The sequence below is a fragment of the Pectinophora gossypiella genome, chromosome 11, assembly GCF_024362695.1.
Source record: "Pectinophora gossypiella chromosome 11, ilPecGoss1.1, whole genome shotgun sequence".
Classification (NCBI taxonomy): Eukaryota; Metazoa; Arthropoda; class Insecta; order Lepidoptera; family Gelechiidae; genus Pectinophora; species Pectinophora gossypiella.
The window spans coordinates 15910529-15931581 of NC_065414.1; the positions used below are offsets into that span (position 1 = coordinate 15910529).

The 21053-nt window shown below is 37.1% G+C and overlaps 1 protein-coding gene across 1 annotated transcript in view; it reads right to left on the bottom strand.

Moving 5' to 3' along the window:
• The window catches only part of LOC126370867 (cytochrome P450 6k1-like), a 183198-nt gene that overhangs the window by 87850 nt on the left and 74295 nt on the right, over positions 1 to 21053 (bottom strand). The window contains exon 2 of the mRNA XM_050015978.1: positions 13543 to 13602. The gene's annotated coding sequence lies outside the window, so the exon portion shown is untranslated. The remainder of the gene's footprint in view (positions 1 to 13542; positions 13603 to 21053) is intronic.

Consider the following 21053-nt stretch of genomic DNA (forward strand, 5'->3'; position numbering starts at 1 on the left):
TTATGTCTTTACGGGGAGTCCAATGCTCAAACGAACAACACGCATTCGAACTAGCTGCTAAAGACATTATCGCAGATTGCCCTGACTTATTGGAGTTATATCAATATTATTACGTTACTTTTAGTGGATTTTATCATACTAAGGATTATTCTTTGTATTTTGTCTTCACCCAGTTCAGCAGAGAATCTTCTCTTTGCATCTGCAAATGGAGACATAACTCACTAATATTCAATGTAAAAACGCTTCCGCGTGAACGCTCTTATGCACCGCCATATGTTTAAATTTGCCGCTCAACGCCAAACGCTCAACGACGCCTTTGGTTGAATACGCATACCTAATCATGCCTATTCTAGATTTCACCATCAAGCGTTGTAGCGCTATAGCCACATTAGTCAGCCTAGACATCTATAATTAGAAGCACTGGCGACCGCTCGAGTGCATCTGAATTCGATTCGATCTAGGCCATTGGCTCTTTTGATCGTATGTGGGACTGTGGGGTCTGGGATAGTATTTAATCTATACCGTATGCGATTGGAGCACAATGCGTTACGGGAGAATCTACCGCCTGTATAATCTTTAGTAGGTATTCATGATACAATTGTATCTATGGGATAAAATGACACAAGTAATGTAAGCTCACGGCTATATTCCCTATAGACTAGAATGCTGAGTAGTAATTCAAGTGGTTCTCTTTTTCATTTTATTTTTTCTTTTGTTTTTTTTTTTCATCCCGGCTTGACATGAGATGCGGGTTCTAGTCCCGTCCGAGTCAGAATGTTTTGGATTTTATTTTCTTTTATGTAGATTGATTTCGTAGATTTACCTCTCACGGCATTCACTACCGACCTACCTACTAGATTATTTATTTAACTCGAACTACTTGGTCGGAAATCCCTTCCATGCAAAATCTCTCAAACGCAAAATCCCTTCCTTGCAAAATCAGGGACAGAAAGTCAAACTAAGGATATCTGAGTATGTAAAGAACGAACTAAGTGGAATCTCATGGGCTCTGCCTATCCCAACGGTAAATAGGCGTGATCTTATTTTATGTATATCATGAAGAACGAAGTTGAAACTGTTTAGCTAATACTGACGCCCAGAATTCCTAATAGGATAGGCAGAACCAGAGCAAATAATAATTGGTGTTAAATCCTAAATAAAAAGCCATAAGCGTCGTATTTCATCTTGAAAATACATTCACGTGTGTGAAATCTCCACGGGGAAACCCTCTATTTTATACTTATTTGAGATATCGTTAATTGGGGTTCAAGATGAGGGATTACCTGTCGGGTATCTGGTTATATATCCCTTGTTTGCTGAGGGTTGTCTTTCAGTTTACATTCCTTGGGGGGAAAGGATCTCTACTATCTACAAAGATATTTGGAATAGAGAGGTCTTAAGAGTTAAACACAGACAAACTATGACATGACACAAGTCGTCACACAGTCCGCTTACCTAACCTGAAGTTTTGACAGGTCCGGTTTTTTACAGAAGCGGCTGCCTGTCTGACCTTCCGACCCGCGAAGGGATAACCAGCCCAATAGTAAAGTCACATACCTCCGACACGCATTTCTCGGGGATGAAATGACAATGGATATCTAAGAATAAAGTTCAATAAGCAAATCGCCGGACAAGTGCGAGGTCCGTTTCAAAATAGACATTAAATGCCGTTTTTTTTTTCGTATTGGAGCCCTCAAATATTTATTTAATTTTAATTGTCGTATTTAATATTATAAGTAAAAATATAACCGAGTATCTTGTGAATATGTCAAGTGCCTATCTGTTGCCATTATTGATATCGAACGAAAAAAAATCGCGTTTGTTGTATATCTTGGGTGCCCCTTAAGTTGCATAAAATTAATAACCCTATTTTAAAAATCCATAACAGCTTGACATAACTGTAATTTTCATACCAATTAGAATGAATAACTTATAAATAACTTATATATCATTATTAAGCATATTAATGAATATCCATAATTTTAAAATATAAAAAAACAAGCATAAAAATGTTTTTTTATGCAAATCCATAATATTAACATCATAATTATGTAGTTAATACCTGTCTCTGGACAGAGCAAGCATTAAAGATTGTAGTTGTAATAGATAGGTATGAATGTATTGAAAGAGTGGTAATTGGTAAAATCAACATTTACAATAATATCGTCATATTCGTCATCAAACTGTTTTATTATTTGCATTATATTAAGAGTATGTGTTTCAACTTTTATGGGTATTAAAATTAATGGTGTTAATTATATATTATATTTTTAATCGGTATTTATATTGACATTATGTATATTAAATATATACTTTTTAAATATATATATATATTAAAGTTATGGATTTTAATGATCATGTGTTTCAATGATTAGGGATTTTCAATATAGGCATTTTCAATTATGGATTTTAATAAAGACCCAACTAACCTTACTTATTTTCTTTTATTTTTAGTATTTGTTGTTATAGCAGTAACATAAATACGTATGTGTACGTATGTGTGTGTATGATATAGATTTATTTGCATACATTTATTGGTAAGTTGTACTTATAGCTTCTACCCGCAATCTTTCAATTTCAATTATTACATTTTCCTCGCCTTATGGTTGTCAGGAAATAATCGCTTGAAGTGATAAGGCCGCTATTTGCCATGTACCTAGTTAAGAGTCTTTTTGTTATTACTTCTTTTTATTTTGGTGCAATAAAGTTTATTTGTATAAATACAAAATTTATGAAAATTTTAACTGCTTAGCTATCGCGGTTCTTGAGATACAGCCTGGTGACGGACGGACGGACAGCGGAGTCTTTCTAATAGGGCCCATTTTTTACCCTTTGGATGCGGAAGCGTAAAAAAGTAAAAAATGGCCTATATATGTCCTATGCCGGACACAGACCTCCCCTCAATCATTGAGGGAAACGCACAGAAGCCGCGTGGAGGAGTCTGCGCTCCGGTTGAATAAGTAAAATGTCTGTAAACTAATCTTAGGTCATTATTCTATATAGACATAGCTCTGGGTCCCTATTCGAACTCAGCCACCATCTCACTCCGGCCTATATTATTAACGGAATAAGGCTGCCGGCAGCACATTACTTGCGCAACCAGGTGCCGTACATTATACAACTGCATACTTTTTGTACCATCGTACCCGATTGCCCTTGGTGTATGGTTTAATATATGGAAGAGGCGAGGAGTGGTTGTTATATAATATACACCTCTGCCTAACCTTTTGGGGATGTAGGCGTGATGTTATATATAAAATTACCCACAATTGTATGGCTAACTCAAGCACATACGTTCAGTATGACGTCCGTTAATCTACTTTGGCGACTGAAGAACAAGTCATCCTAGGTTTTGTCCACCCAGACAATGCATAAAATGAATAAAGCTGAACAAAGAATTAGTATGCAGTTATTAAGAGTTTCACGGAGTTGATTCCTGAACTAGATAGAATCTTTGAAAATTCCTTTGTTCTTAGCAAGCAGTTTTACTTCTTGAATTAGTTCTTGGGCACGTTAAGCAGTCAGTCTCGGCTACTATTTACCCCAGTAAGTATGTAGTCGTTACAAAACAAAACAAAATCGTTTAAATAATTATCATGAGGAAAGCACATTCTCGTGAAATTAATGCGTTTCGTATTGGGCTGGTTTTCCCTTCGCGGGTTTGAAGGTCAGACAGCAGACAGGCAGTCGCTTCTGTAAAAATCGGACATGTTAAATCTTTAGGTTAGGTAAGCGGACCTCGTGTAAATGCGATAACGCTAAGAAGATGATGGTGAGGTTTGTAGTCGTTACATGATCCAATAAGGGGTGACTTGGATCATCACTATAGCGGCTCAATAGTAACCCTGATACCAGGGTTGACAAGGTCGTTCTTTGAACTCACAAGAGTAGGTTCTGCATACCTACTGTAAGAAGTATTTTATTATATTCACGCCCGTTATCCGTACGGGACGAGCACTACAGATACTTATGTATCAAATTATACTACGCATAAATGCGATGAATATACAAAAATAACCTAAATTTTGATTAATAAACTGTAATCAGACCTAGAGTTTCTATTGAAGTTATTTTTAGCAGACTTCGAAGGCAGTTTTTCATGTCAATATTTAACTAACTTATCGCTCAATATATCTCGAGTCCCTAAAATAACTTTGCCAGAAAATGGTCGTAGGTACCTAAGTTACCTAATGTTTTCTTATCACAGTTGCCGGGAAGTTTTAAAAATTCCATCATAATTAGCCGGGTTTGCCGGACGCACACGGACGGATGGAACTCTATACAACATTCACTCAAGTTCACCCATTCACCCTCCCCTGTCACCCCCACTCACACCTCACCCTTCCACCCGACTTCCCCTTCATCCCAACATGGAACGGATTAACATATCCGCTTTTAATCCTGAAAAATATTTCAAAAAGAAAGCTGTCGACTGTAAAGCTAAAATGAATTGAGATAAAAACACATTTCATTTTATCCGTACCTAGTGAATTATTCTGTAATAAAAAATACTTTTTTTCATCACGCGGGTGATACAGTTGGCCGAGTGATTGGTCTAACCAGGTTCCTGGCACCTACAGGAATCACGACTGCGTAGGTTTTTGAAATCAAACTTAGAGATTTGGGCGGTAAGGCTGCCAATTGACATTTATTATCTAGTTAGGTTAGTTAACGATTTTATTCAAATAACTTCAAACTTCTTTCTATATCTGGGAGATTAGAATAACAATGAATACCGCAAAGGGAACTTCGATTCACTTCAATTTAGTTCATCATACTTCGTATTTTGTACATAAAAATACCTACGTTTTAGAAACTGCTGCCTAGTTAGTTTCAGAATACTGTATTTAAAATCAACCCTTATCAATTTTGTCAGAAATATCCCCTAGTAAAATCCTTTTAATCTACAAGAAATACGCGAGTTTCAACCTTTATTAAAAGGAACTTGAATTATAGAGCAAAGGTTATCCTAATTTAATTTGAGTTATTAAACAATAATATCATTTTTGCCGGTTATTATACTAAATGAAGTCTAGAATAATTAATTCCTTGAGATACTAAAGCCGGTAATGTTAGCCGTAACATCTGTAGGTTGAACTGTTCTGGCTAAGTTAATGCTATTAAATATCATCAAAGGCTAAAATAATTTCGCCTCAAAAATCCTTTGCGGGCCGAAATATTGCACATTCATGATGTTCTAATGCCCCGGGGAACAGCTACCCATAAAAAGTTAATTGAATTTTTACCGGAGAATTTCTGCTTGTTTAGAATTTAACCTCTATGAAGTGGCCGATACCTCAGTAATTGAGCAAAGGAGCGTTTGTAGATGTAATATTTGGTGGATATTTCCGAGCGGAGAACATTTTATATTAAGTCGAGTGGCTGTACGTATATGATGGATGTAATACTTGTAATTTACGCTGGGATTATGTTATGAGACGATGCTCGCTAATAGTTCCTCTGCGAGCTAATGGAATGACAGTGTTCAAAGTTGTTATTTATAAACATTTTGTGAGATGTGCTGCCGTGGAACGAAAGACGTAGCTCCTAGCCAATTTCGACTACAGCGACTACTGCTTATCATGGTAACTCCTTTGTTAGGGTTAGGAGTTTTGGTGAAATGCTCTCAAGTGTATATGACTGCAATAACCAATCTTGTTAATAAACGTGCGAGCACAGTGGCTACACGTTAGGACACCGTTGATGTAGTTAAGTCCTAACGACTCTAGCCATAGAAGCGGCCAATCAATTCGCGACAACAAACACTTCCGGACCTCAAAACCGACACTTTCCCTCATCCAGCACTTATCGTTATCGACCCACTAGGTCGATTGATTCTTCCACCAAAAAGCCGATTAGTCGGCCAATTGTCCAGCCAGTACACTGTCATGTATAGGTTAATTCTGCATATTTGTAAATAGAAACAGTGTTATTATTCAAAGTTTATTTTACTGGTGTTCGTCACTCATGTCAATAAATGTTATATACGGAATATATTATAAAGTATATAAAAAAATAAAATAATTGTTTATTGTCATAGAAAAAGATCGACACAACATTGGGTACTATAGCTAGGACACACAAATGCTACAGAAGTATAACTCTGCTGCCTGAACTAGGAGACCTGTATCTCAGGAAGCAGTGTTCAGCAATTACATCTTTTATAACGTCGGTTTAGGCAGACCATTGTTAAACTGAATTTATTTGACAATAAACTGTGGTTAAATAAGAACAAATAAAAATGCATTTTGTATGTTAATTGTGTTGGTGTGTGTGTATATATTCAATAATATATAGTAATATATATAAAGTATATAAGTATTATATATAAGTATTATATACTTTCGTTAGTATTCTGACTGTACCTGCTACTTTTTCTACTGAGTTATGTATCAGGTTTAATGAAGCAACATAGTACTGAACGTTTGGTAGCACTCTGGGGAGTGAACCAACAGTCGGAGTGGATGCCTTTATGGTTGCTCAGGGAACTATGTTTCGAGTTTTTACAAAGAACAAAATGAGATCCGAAGGTAACTACCTAATTCGTTAACTACTTGCTTGCTGAATTAGTAAGAAAGTCTGTTATTTTTACTTTATAATTATTATTCGAGTCGTTACCCACTGGACACCTCTCTCTCTATTACTCGCTCTCAATTTGTGTGGACTCACGCGTGTAGTACTCACTCTCAATTCATGTGAATTACTCAGGCCTCAAACTACACCCTCGTTGGTAATCGGTCACTTTCTTCATTCGGTGAAAAATGTACTGTTCCAATATACACAGGATGATAAGTATAATTTTTTTATTCCTATTCCAGCATCAAAGTGATAAAAAAGAGCAGCGAGTGGTATGTGAAAAAATCCCGCCATTTTATTAAGTTTTATTTCACACGCGCTAAATTTTATTACACACACAAGATGAACAAGTATGTTTTTCTTTTATTTATAAGCTTCAATTCTTTAACAAACCTGACAAATAGGACGTGACCAAAAACAAATTTTAAAAAATGAATCAAACGGCGAAAATATTTTATGACGTCACCAGATTCAACCTCTGTTCTTTGATAGTGATTACAATGCCATAAAAAAACATTGTAACAATAAAATTATGTCCCGCTATCAGCTTTAAGGATAAAGTCCCATCTAACACACCTATATGAGCGATAGGATTGTAAAGTTTAACCATATTCTTCATACATACATACATAAACTCACGCTTATTTCCCACCGGGGTAGGCAGAGACAATAGAATTCCATTAGCTTCGATTGTGACACACTTCTCATGCTTCCTCCACATTCATCAATCGCTTCATACACGCACGCCGGTTCAGAGTAGATTGTATTAAACCTTTTCTAAGGACATTTCCAATTTATTCAATGTAAGTCCTTCTCGGTCTTCCTCTGTCAGCCCTACCATCAACATTCGCTTTATATGTCGCTTTCGCAATTCTATTATCATTCATCCGCTTTACGTGTGTGTATTCTTCATGATTGCGTTATTTACATTACTTACAATTAGACAGTTATTTACAATACTCCATTTATGGTCAATATCCCAAACAGAGGGTAATCTGAGCGGCATCTATCTAATCGTGGGTTAAATCGCAGCCAATCACCGTCCAATTACGGCCGCCGCATGAGATCTGCGATAAACGGACAAACCTCAAACCTCGCTCACATTAGATCTATATTGTCATACCTAGCTGGATTCTCTATTCTATACAGTGTACGGTTACGAGTACTAATATGTTTACACTTTGAAACCATGGCACTTTAACTTGTTTGACAAACTAAACCGTAAGTCTCATTAAATGTCAAATATGATAGTGCGACAGGTTTCTAAATCAGGTTTTAGGAAAGATCCTAAACCTTGACTTTGGTTTACAATAAATTTTGGTGGTGTATTATGGTGTATTGGTGTGATAGAGCCCATTATGTTTACCTACCTATACTTAGTATTCGATTTGACGATCACAATTTGGCTGACAGTTAAAAACTTACCTACGTAAAAAGTAGACTCTTGATTCCTCTAAGCCCTTTTACAACGAACAAATGTAAACATTACACGATAATAATCAGAAAACAAACACGAGCCACATTTTCATTAATATTATTTAAACATTAAATTCGAGTACAAGAATATACAAAACGCCTGAAGAAAACAAACCTCATTTGAACTACATCCCTAAAGAGAACAGAACAACGAAACAGAATTAACTTTGAACCGGTCTTCTAAGGTAATTCATTTACTTTGAAACATGTCATCCTTTGACGTGCAGCTGAAAAACAGTCGTGAAAAACAGGAAATTCCTCTAAATTCGAGGAACAGAATCAAATTAACAGACTTTGGTGGGTATGGGATGGCCCCAAGGGATCGTGCCATTGTCAGCGGTAAAGCGATTAACAGCAAATTGCCCAAGACGCCTTATACTCTGCTGATCTATACTAATCTAATCTATCACTAAAACAAATAAACCTGGTAAGAACCCGGATAAATAAATAATCACGTAAACCTGAAACAATGATTAAATCGAGTACCTAACGAGTTTGAATTAGTACAATATACAATATTGCACGAAAAGGAATACAATACAAAAATGTCCACGATACAAAAATGTACAAAAGGTGGGCTTATTTTTAAGGTAGAATCTTAATTTGTACGTATTTAAGCACTTTTTTCCGATTTCATTATTAATTTAGATAATTCTGTTTACGTAACGTAGTGAAAATGATAGGATTTTAAAAACTTATGAAACTAATGACTTATTCAAATCAAATCAAATCAAATCAAATATACTTTATTGCACAGAACTAGAATTTCAACAATCAGACATAACACATGAATACAGTACAATTTGGGCGGCCTTATTGCTCTAGAGCAATTTCTTCCAGGCAACCAACAAAAGGAAACAAACATTTACAACTTGGATGCGGGATGGTGCAACAAAAAATAAATAAATAAATACCTAAAAGTAAAACTAAAGTTAATATAATAAATACTCTATACTATACGTACATATATTAATAAATACTCAATTTAATATAATCCATATATACTAAAAATATACCTAACCATAATCTAAAGAAAACTATAATAATAAATAATAGACTATACACACACATACAGGTATTGAAATAAATAAAATACATCATACATAATAGTAATATCCTAAGAATATCCACATAAGGATTCAAAATGAGCTCGCAACTGGTTTTTGAAGCTCTGAAGAGAGTTAGCGACTCTGATGGAAGCAGGTAAGGAGTTCCATAAGCGCACAGCTTGCACAGTAAAAGACTGGCCGTAGTAATCAGTTCGGTGGGTGGGAGCTACCAATAGCATCCTAGTGCACGATCGAGGCAGCCGTTCGTGAACTTCCGTCCTCAAACTAAAACGCTCTTTGAGGTAAGGGGGAGTATTGGGATTATGGAGGATATTGAAAAGGAGTGAGAGGATATGGGAATTTCGCCGAAGTCGTATAGGGAGCCACTTGAGCTGCGCACGGTACACCGACACATGGTCGAACTTACGCAAGCCAAACGCGAAGCGGATGGCTGCGTTCTGCAACCTCTCGAGTTTGTTGAGCAGCTCTTCAGTGAGATCCAAATAACAAACATCGGCGTAGTCAAGGATAGGAAGAAGAAGGGACTGGGAGAGAGCAATTTTCGTCTTAACGGGCAGGAAGCTACGCAAGCGCCCAAGGGACCTCAAGGAGGCAAAAATCTTACTTACTTATTAATTTATCTTAAGTGCAGTTATCGAACAGTTAGGTCGAACATTATAGACGGCGATACGACTCACCACGTATCACGTTGGTCTAACAGAAAGCTCGATAAGGCGCGGGTACTTAGTTCATCTTGTGATGAATGTACCCATTTGGGGTTGTTATTTATTTATTCACAATTTACATAGTCATTACAGGCAATCCCAATTCGTTTTATGTTAAAACCTATTGTAATTTTTCTTCCCTCCCAACCCACCATCGGCCCCTATCAAACTAACTGAGTTTTTTACCTAATCCCATTCGCTTCTCTTTAACACTCAGGCAATACCCAGAGGGGGTAACGGGTTAAGGGGACTATTATTCAATTGGCCTATAAAAAACTGGTTGCAATAAACCAGCACAGGCACCAGCTTCTGACGCCCCTATAGCAAATTTTGATATTTTAAAGTACGCTTAGAAGCGTTCGATGGAAATCGATGGATGAAGTCTTATTTTCGATTATACAATTTACAATTTTCCCTAATGTAATCGTTATGTGAGCCATGTCAGGAGCCTTTGGTGGCTCAATAATGACCCTGACATCAGGGTTTATGAGGTTGGTAATCCATCTCAGAACTCACATAACAGAAGAGGAATAAAAAGTACATATATACCATATTACTTTATAAATAAAACGAGATTGACTATTGCTGACTGCAATAATAGGGTTGAGAGCAGTCCAGCAAAGCTCCTAACCCTAACATAGGAGTTACTATGAGAAGCAGTAGTCGCTGTAGCAGAAATCGGCAAAGACGAAGGAGGAAGGAATTGTTACATATAGGTGCCTATGCAGCGAGCTTTACATAGAATGTGAAAAATGCGCAAATGGAAGAAAACTACGTTATCAAAATCACAATTAATTGTATACATTATACACTACCTGTTACCCGCTCGCGTAAACCCTACTACTATTAAAACTATAGAAGTATATTTCATAATTTGTCAATTTTTGTCACACCTTTCTACTTCTTTAGGTGTTGAATTTCGTAAAATACCCTATAAGTTCCCTAAAGGGAATTTGCGATTCCTAGCGCTTGTAGTTTCTGAGATTTCGTGATGAATGAGTCAGTCAGTCAGTAAGTGCCCTTTCGTTTTATACATCTAATTTTTGCTTTTATATATTATACATACATATGTATGAGCACGCCTATTTCTCTTTGAGTTAGACAGAGGGCACGGAATTCCTTACAATTCTGGCATAAGTTAGTACAATGCAAAGATGTGGTTCATTTTCACTTTCGCTTCTTTCTGTCGCCGGAGACAGATTACTAAATTGTATAACAATATTATTGCTTTTTCTTAAAGAACGTCTAGGACCTTATTTCAGAGGTTTTTCCTACAGCTTCTTATCCCTGGCTCTACAGATTGTAAGAAGCTGTAGTAGTTTCAGGCGGATGACACGTTCGTTATGTAAAAATGACGATTCAAAGTGTAACTACCGAATAAAGATATTTTTGAATTTGAATTTCCAACTTATAAAAGCCTTCATGCATGCTCCCATGTTTATAATACTATTTACTTTATAAGTAAAACTAATGTGTAATGAGTGGTAATAATAATAATAATAAAACACTTTATTGCACACAAATTCACAAAACATTTACAGGGTAAACTTATTGAGTGGTGTGGTAAAGGTAAATAGCAACTTACAGCATACACATTAATCACTTAAATCCTTCATGAAAACTGCTCTACTCATAAAATATTTGTTAAACAGGCAACGCACGTAGTAAGTTGGTATGTATTGGCAATTATTGCATCGAACAATGCTCTCAGGTATTCCAATCACACTGTGTTCATTGAATTGTCGGCAGTGAACGTTAATTGTGTGATATTAAAACGCAGTAGCGAGCTTTATGGCGCAAGGCATAAACTTTTATACTATAACCTCCTCGGTCGTCACGCATTGGGTGCCTCATGCCGGGTACATGCGTCGTGGACCTCGAACGGGATAGCGTGACGACTTGGTCGCTTGCCGGAGGGACTGGCCGGAGTACGCACAGGACCGCGAAAATGGAAAGAGGAAGGCTTTTGCCCAGCAGTGGGATCTTGTAGGCTAGATTAGATTAGAACTTCTTAACACCAACCATCGGGTTTGAGTTGCAAAAGAACATTCAGTCTTACACTATTATTTTATGTCTTATATTATTATTATTTGTTGGTATTATACTATTGCATTGGTGTAGAGAATACTCATAATCTAACTAGCGTTACCCCGTTACCACAGGGCCGCTAACCTAACCTAACTTGACCGGTCCGGTTATTTGTAGAAGCGACTGTCTATCAGACCTTTCAACCCGCGAAGGGAAAACCAGCCCAATATAGGTTAGGTCATATATCCCCGAATCGCATTTGCTTCTTCTGGCATTAATAAAAAAATATATCTCCCTATCTATCCATAGGGAAGGCTCGTGCCCCAGCAGTGGCGACGTTTATGGGCTGGTGATGATGATGATGAGATAGGTATACTTAAATGAAATATCTTAAACACAGATGAGATTTCTACAAAAAATATATATTTGTAAGTACTTATTTTAAGATGCAAAATGTTAATAGTATTACCTACTGAGTAAAAATAATCAACAAAATTACAATTATAATACAGTTCAGCAGTCTGCCTCTAACTTGCGCACGCGATGGGAGCTCGTAAAGCCAACAGCGCTTTATTAATGAATTGCCGTGTGCTCAACCACGGTTTATGAAACACGTACATTTTACTGAAATACTATTTTTAAAACGGCCACGCTAAGTTAAAACGATGGAAGCGGATAATGTATTACCAACAAAAGTGCAAGTATTTTTAGCCTAGCTTTAGGTATGCCTGCGATTTCGGTGAATTATGGCATTGACAGCTTGTCACCTTACTTGGATTCCCCCTACGGCGAGTCTCTATACGATGAGTTTGAGTAGAATAGTTTGTACAGTTCAAAACACAATTATAATGACACGACAACATACCTACATCAAATAATTTGAATTTAATATACACTGTATTGCCTATTTACTTAATTAAAAAGGAAATAATAAAAAGGCTCAACCGTTTGTCTGTCTTGGGTTAGTGTAATTGTTTTTATTATCCTGTTCTGTGTACTTAGAATAAATTGTTAAATAAATAAATAATAAACAAAATAATAATAATACGCAAAACAAATAAATAAATAAATTTTTACCAACTTAATTTAAATACGCATCGTTCTTAAAGAATCGATGTTTTGTAAACTTTTAAAGGAAAAAATAATAAAACATATGTCACGCATTTAAAAGACACCAAACACCAAAATAATAAATACTTAATTTGTCACTAATATATTATCTGTGGTCGTAGGTAAAATAACCACGGTGGAGCAACATTTGCAGGCCCCTGCAAATGGTTGCGTCGACTTCAGAATTTAGATTCTTACATTGCATTCAACATAATATTAATATTATTTCTTCTTTTATTAGATTGTGAAGTAAGTTAATATTTTTAAATAAAATACATTTTTGATGCTTTTTCAATGTACCCTTTATAAACTCGAAGTAAACAAACAACCTTTTTAATATTACACAAATGTTTTAAAAAGGTTTCCTTCCTGTTGTCCATAATTATAAGTGACAGTTTGAAATATTTTACCGACTTCCGCTGAAAGGTTTTCCCAAGACTCGTAACCTTCGGCCTTAACACACAATATTTACGAAGAACTTTAGTAAATATCCGTACAATAACCCGAACTTAATGTAAACGTAAAATGACCTTTAGGTGTTACTAAGGAATGAAAGATCTCGAATGATTCTCACTTACCTACGCCGGCTGGATATTGAAATTCCCGCGTTCTGGCGCGCTTGCCTTGCTGTCTCGGCTCTGTGTGAAATAAATGAAAGCATTGTTGATTTCACATCAAATCAAATCGAATATACTTTATTGCGCCAGAAACAAAAGTGTATGCGACATAACTGCAGTATACATGGGCGGCGGAATTGCTCTGAAGCAAATTCTTCCAGACAGCCACTACCAGGCATCAGCCATAAAAACTTGGATGCGGGACGGTGCAACAAAAATGGCCATTAGAGTACAGTCTATTGTTTCTCATTTAGTTTTAATTTGTTATTCTTCTTCTTCTCTCGTGTGGGTTGAGAGGTGGATTACCAACCTCATCAACCCTGGTGTCAGAGCTACTATTCAGCCGCCAAAGGCCCCTGACATGACTCATGTAACGATTACTTACTTACACCAGTAAGTAATAACCGGGACCAACGGCTTAACGTGCCTTTTGAAGCAGGGATCATCTTACTTTCGGACAATCAGGTGATCAGCCTGTAACGTCTTAACCAAAATAGAGATCACAAAGTAATTTTTGTGAAAGTAATTTGTTATTAACTTTGCTGGTATGAGAGTTATGAAAACCGCCATAGAAAGCGTTCAGTTGGTTATCCCTAATTGATAGGAAAAGTCGTAACAAAATAACTGCTGATAATTGCTGTTTAGCAATAAGGCCGCCTATTGTGCTTATTTTATAAATATATATATATGCCATAAGTTTACGTTATGTGCAATAAAAAAAAATTGATTGATTGATAACAGCCTCCGTAGTCCAGTGGTTGAGCATAAAGCTCATGATCCGGAGGTCCCGGGTTTAAATCCCGATTGGCATATCACAAAAATCTTTGTTTCCTAGTTTCGCTAGAACATTGCAGGTTGATCACCCGATTGTCCGCAAGTTAAATGAACCGTGCTTCGGACTTAAGCTGCTATTTACTTAAGTAAGTTTGTAGTCGTTGACAAATGGGGAGCGCCATCAAGTACTACACATCATCCACAAAGTAATACACACCTAAATAGTTTCCCTAATTCCGCCTACTAATTGAATCATACAGTTAAGCACTAAAAACAACCGTCACAACTTTTAAAGTCCGTGAAACTTTTCGCGGCCTTTTAAATTTTCAATTTAATTAGGCATACTTTGGGTTTGTTCGAAAATAAATTGTTCAACTGACTAAAATTCCGTTGAGAATAATTTACAATCTTCTCGAACTCACTTAAAAATGTTGAAAAGTTTATTCCGGAATTGGCAAGACTAATTGTGCTTAATTTCCGCCACGAACTGATTGGTTTCCAATTAAGTGAGGTAGAAGCTTAAATTGTTCTGAGGTCTCTCTGGACCCCATTGTAAAATATATTTGTGTATTTTACGGGGAAACTTTACATAGAGTGGCAGATACACTTTGCAAAATGACAACGTGTTGAAGAAGTAAGATTTAATAGTGTTTTAAAAGGGATTCTCTTATAATGCATAAATGTTTTTGTCTAAACTATCATAATCCTTTTTGCATATCGTTTTCTAGCATAATAGTACTTTCCCATAATAACATCTAGGAATACTGGTTTGTTAGGTATAACTTATTTTTGGACTAATATTTGTTGGTATAAATTTGATTCGCATATAAATAGGTATCCATAATTCTTTTTTAGAATAATAGTGTTTTGTCATAATTTTTACAAGGCATAACAAACAGTAGGTGATGGTGCGGCGGGGGTGGTACCCCTACGCCGCCGGAATTTTTATCTTACACACGAAAAGTATACTGAATGATGACCAATAGCATGAAATAGAGTCAAAAAATATAAAAAGTGACAATCATGAATCAAATGCAGCCAAGGAAAAAGTAAGTTTCAGAAATGTACAAAGTTGTGCCAAAACTTTTCTTATTCGGAGTATAGTTTTTATGCTTATAATAATTATGCTTATATACCATTATTGTCATTGATTATTATGCTTATAGTAGTTATGAGTTTCAAAATAGTGCTTAAAAAGTTATGACAAATTAAAACTATGCGTAACTAATAATAGGACAAATAACATTATGCCATGGTAAATTATTACATAAAATTTTATGAGTAAAAATAGAGAACCGTTTTAAAATTCAATCATAAGCATAACATAAAATAACCTCACTATATCCCACTAAATATAATGTAGTCAGAGGTACATCCATCGCAATATGTACATCCATCGAAAAGAGTGAGCTTACATTGTTAGTCCATTGTGAAATGCAATCGCGCAAATGAAATACCGACTGAACATTTTGATACTTGTCGCGCTCATCAAGTTTTGTACTAATTTATAACTGTATTGACGTAGGAAATCGCAGTTCTTTATTAGGTAGGTATATCAAGTAGTAGTAGGCTGAGCTGTAGGCCATCTACGGGGTTCACAGGTGGCGGATAGTGGAACGGCCATCAGATATGATGGTTAGCTACGAATATAAGAATAAGCAGTCCCCGACCAAACAGCGACAGGATTAGCAGAACGTAGTGGGTAGCTCACTGGGGCGGGCTAACCTATGAAATGGTTCTACGACGATCTTGTGACGTAGCGAGTAGGTGCCGCTACTTCAAAAGCGCACCCCTAATGCCAGGCAGCAGCGGTATCAGTACTGGTTGGAGGCCGAGGCAATGGATTCTGGTAGGGCTCTAGCTAGAATATCACCGATTGAGAAATTGGTCGGTGTACTGCGGAACGGAAGGCAATTGGGGCAACCACCGTTCTATACGCCCTATCTATGGAATAATGGCGATTACTCCACCGACAAGAGCGCAGCTCTTAAATAAAGAGAGAGATATCAAGTCGACCATGGTATAAGAAAATCAGGTCTGCTCTAAACTGACAGCTAACATTTCAAGGTTAGCCCAGCTGATGCAGGGCCTCCCTTAGTCCGCTCTGCATTGCAATTTCGTAAAATAATAATTACCCACAACCAATGTTTTTATATTTATTTTGGAAGGAAATTTTGAACTTTTAGTAAAAGATTAAAGGCCGCCTGCTGGCCTTTGCCCAGCAGTGGGATCTTGTAGGCTAGATTAGATTAGATTAGTAAAAGATTTACTTACATTATTAATAATTTTTATATAATGTGACAACCAGGTTAAATACATAAATCAGTAATTCACTTAATTAACATCATCATCATCAATTTAAGAGCCACGCTCTTGTCGGTGTAGCATTTTCCATTCCAGTCTATCAAAGGCCCAACCTGGCCTGGCCTTTGATAGACTTAATTAACAACAATAAAATTTACATCCTTGGAATTTTGGAGATACCAATTAATGGTAACACTTACGTCATCAATGGGCTAGCAATGGCGGCTTGTCATGGGATTGAGCATACCTGGTCTTCTTATACCATGAAGTCGACCAAAATGGCGTACCGATAGTTTAAGACAAAGGTACTCACATAACATCTTCCATATTTTATTGTCTTCTGACCCCAAGGCACTCTGGACGCTGCCGATGCACTTTTTAATGGGTTTTACACAAGATTATGGGTTTAAATGAGTTTTATCACGATTTTAAAGTTCTTGTAATTATACGCGCGCGAAGGCGGTCAGTCGACTAAACTTTTCTTTTTTTTTAAGGCTTGGGTAGCGGGAGTTTTTGGCCGGGATTCTTAGCACGCTAAAAAACAAATTAGTACAAAATTGATCGTCGACAAGTTCATTCTTGATAAATACCTACGTGTTGTTAATGAATTTGAATATTTTATAAAATATATATACCTTAGTTAGTTTCTTTTTTTAATAAATATCTAAGTAGATGAGACCTCAAACCACCACCAGAAAGTAAAACAAAGTAAAAAAAAATATGTTACTTATATAAAAAAAAAATCTGTAGTTTCTGTATCACCCAAATCATTGGTATTGACGGTTTACAAATTTTAATACGTCACAGTCATTCCCAAGTGTTACCTGCTTGAGGATAATCTACCTACAATAATTATCAGCTAAAACAAAATTCAACCACATGTTGTCGTTAAAATTGATCAATCGAAAACTACTTCAGGGCGAAAACCAATAGTACTGCCATAAGTTCTAACTGCGCCAGACCTTTCCATAAAACCTAACGTATGTTGCGACAGTAAAATCTTGCTCAAAAACTACCGTTACGTTTGGGACGCACATCGCATAAAAATGAGAAAATACCCATAACTCAAGAAAGGTATTTCTCTTTGATAGGCTCAGGAGTTTATGTTCTACAACTTATATTCTTGCTTCAAAAATATTTTAATACATACTAGATCACGCCTATTTCCCATTCGGGTAGGCAGAAGCCACAGAATTCCACTTACTAAGATCCTGACACGCCACCTTTGCTTCATCCACTCTCATCAAAGACTCATGCATCTTCTTCTATCGTGTGGGTTGTGAGGTGAATTACCAACCTCGTCAACCCTGGTGTCAGGGTTATTATTAAGCAGCCAAAGGCCCCTGACATGGCTCATGAAACGACTACTTACTTAGTAAATAGTGACCGGGATTAACGGCGATTGATGAATGTGGAGAAAACAAGTGTGTCAGGATCGAAGCAAATGGAAATCCATATTAACTGCTTACCCCGATGGCAAATAGGCATGAGTATAATATGTCTTTTGATTTACATATGAAATCAGTGATTAAGGGCGTTGCTTTAAGACAGTAGTTAAACAAAAACTTTACAAAAAAGGTTATTATAAAGTTAGTGATTATTTAGAAGATATGAATGCATGGGATTAACTGTCTGAGAACTGATATTAGGCAGCTAAATTACTCAATTGTATATCAATATTTTATGTTTATTTTTATTTATTTTTAAAGAACGTCTAGGGCCCTGTGCCGAGGTTTTTCTTGCAGCTTCTTTTCCCCGGCTATACAGGTTGTGAGAAGCAGTAGTTTTAGGCGGATGAGACGTTCGTTATGTAAAAATTGACGATTCAAAGTGTAACTATGTTACCTACTGAATAAAGATATTTTTGAATTTGAATTTAAAGTAATGGTCAGTATATAATACATAAGTAACTTATTTTTTTAATGTATGCAAGTTTTGAATTAGATGTTTTTGTATTGTCATTGTGTGTGGCGTTCGTTTATAAGAAATCATTTCTTTCTTTTTAACTTATTCTACAGTTACCTCGAATGGAATTCCCTATTTGACTGGCAACCAGTAGCGTAGCTGGTCAGAATCATCCAAATACTGGTAAAACCTATAAATTCTCACGATAACTGCACCAAACCACAGCAAACAAACGCGACCATACATCTCTTGGTAATCTCTTCAGTCCATTACACTGAGTCGACCACATGCTTCTACCACGTTTCCTGTATAGTTTGTGACAAAAATAAACACACTCATGACGGAAGATAACAGATTGGTAAGAGGGTAGTTCACTTTTTTCTCAGAACGGGTTGGTTGATCAGTGTGATGCTGACCACTGTGATTGAATGACGTCCCGGCGAACATTATTATACATACATACATAAACAGCCTGTAAACGTCCCACTGCTGGGCACAGGCCTCCCCTCAATCAACCGGAGGGGGTATGGAGCATACTCCACCACGCTGCTCCAATGCGCGTTGGTGGAGGTGTTTTCACGGCTAATAGCCGGGACCAACGGCTTAACGTGCCCTCCGAAGCACGGAATCATCATACTTCTTCGGACAATCAGGTGATTCAAGCCTGAAAAGTCCTTACCAATAAAAGGACAGTCTCACAAAGTGATTTCGACAATGTCCCCATCGGAAATCGAACCTGGACCTCCAGATCGTGAGCCTAACGCTCTAACCACTAGACCACGGAGGCTGTTAAGCTACCACCATTTTGTAACATTTGTCTGTCTGTCCCCGCGCAACATTCGTGTAGATTATATCCACGATACAAACACGGCCATAGATCTCTCTCGGTAATCCCTACACTCCATTACCTCCCTCGACACAATACGTTTCTTTATTACAAGTGATTAATGCGACTTATAGGAATGGACCTTCGTTGTTTTGAGCCTTTAAGAGGTTAAATTCTGTTTAATTTTGGTTGCTTTACCTTCTGATGAACGATACTACATACACGAGTAGCCTTCATAAGTTCCATAGATGGCCACAAGCCTGCCCTCCATCGATGGAAGGGGGGATGGAGCGTACTCCACCACACTGCTCCACAGCTTGGGGGGAAGTGTTTGGGATGCTTAACTGGGAGTAAAGAAAAACGTAGAATGTCTTCTTCTTATCGTGTGGGTTGTGAGCTGGTATTCCAAGCCTCATCAACCCTGGCGTCAGGATTATGATTGAGCCGCCAAAGGCCCTGACATGGCTCATGTAACAACTCCTTACTTACACAAGTAAATAGTAACCGGGACTAATGGCTTAACGTGCCTGCCAAAGCACGGATCATCTTAGGGACAATCAGGTGATCAGCCTGTAATGTCCTAACCAAACAAGGGATCACAAAGTGATTTTTGTGATTTTTTCCCCTCCGAGATTCGAACCCGGGACCAGCGGATCGTGAGCCCAACGTTCAACCACTGGACCCCGGAGGCCGTTTTGTTTGTTATATCTTTAGAAAGATGTATGTAAAGTATATATAGTTATTGAAAACAGAAGCGTCATTCGATAGCGCCTTTGTATAAGATATGCATTTGACGCGACAATACAATCTTTTGATAAGACTGACTGAACGGGGGCGTTCTTTGAGAAAATCACCGCTTCGGCGTCGACACACTGATATATTGTGTGAGAAGAAAAAGCGAAGGAAAATGTATATTGTTAGTCTTACAAAGTACGAGACATACGCTTGTTACGAGTGGAACACACAGACACATATAGACAAGTAACCCTTATTTAAGATAGTTATTCCGTAGTCTGGTGGTTAGGATTCGATATCCGATGAGTACATGGTCCAAGTCGCCAAGATACTTTCTTTGGTAAATGAATTGCAGGCTTGAATCACCTGATTGTCCGAAATAGATGATTCCTTGCTTCTACAGAACGACCAGTTCAGTACAGTCATGAGCAATATCATGTAGCCACTTTAGAACCCTGTCGCACTATCATATTTGACATTTAATGCGGCTTACGGTTTAAATTGTCAAAAAGTTAATGTGACATGGTTGCAAAGTGTATACATATTAGTACTCGTGAGCCTACAATCAGTGAATAAATGACAATAAAGATAACATTTTACAATAGCCTCAATACGGGGCAAGAAATAGATCTGTCAAAGTACGCAAGCTAGTGTTGTGACGTTCATAAACATAGTGATGGAAGTATAGTCGAGATTAGGGCGATTGATTCTTTTCTATCTAACGCTTCGGAGACCACGTTAAGCCGTTGGTCCTGGATTCTAGCCGTAAAAAACACCACCATCAACCAGGGTGGAGCAGCGCAGTGGATTATGATTCATACGCCCTCCGATTGATCGAAGGGAGGAATGTAAATATGCTTTTCTTTCACAGCATTTATTACGTAACATCTCATTTTCCGTAATGACAAAATATCATCATCATCATCTC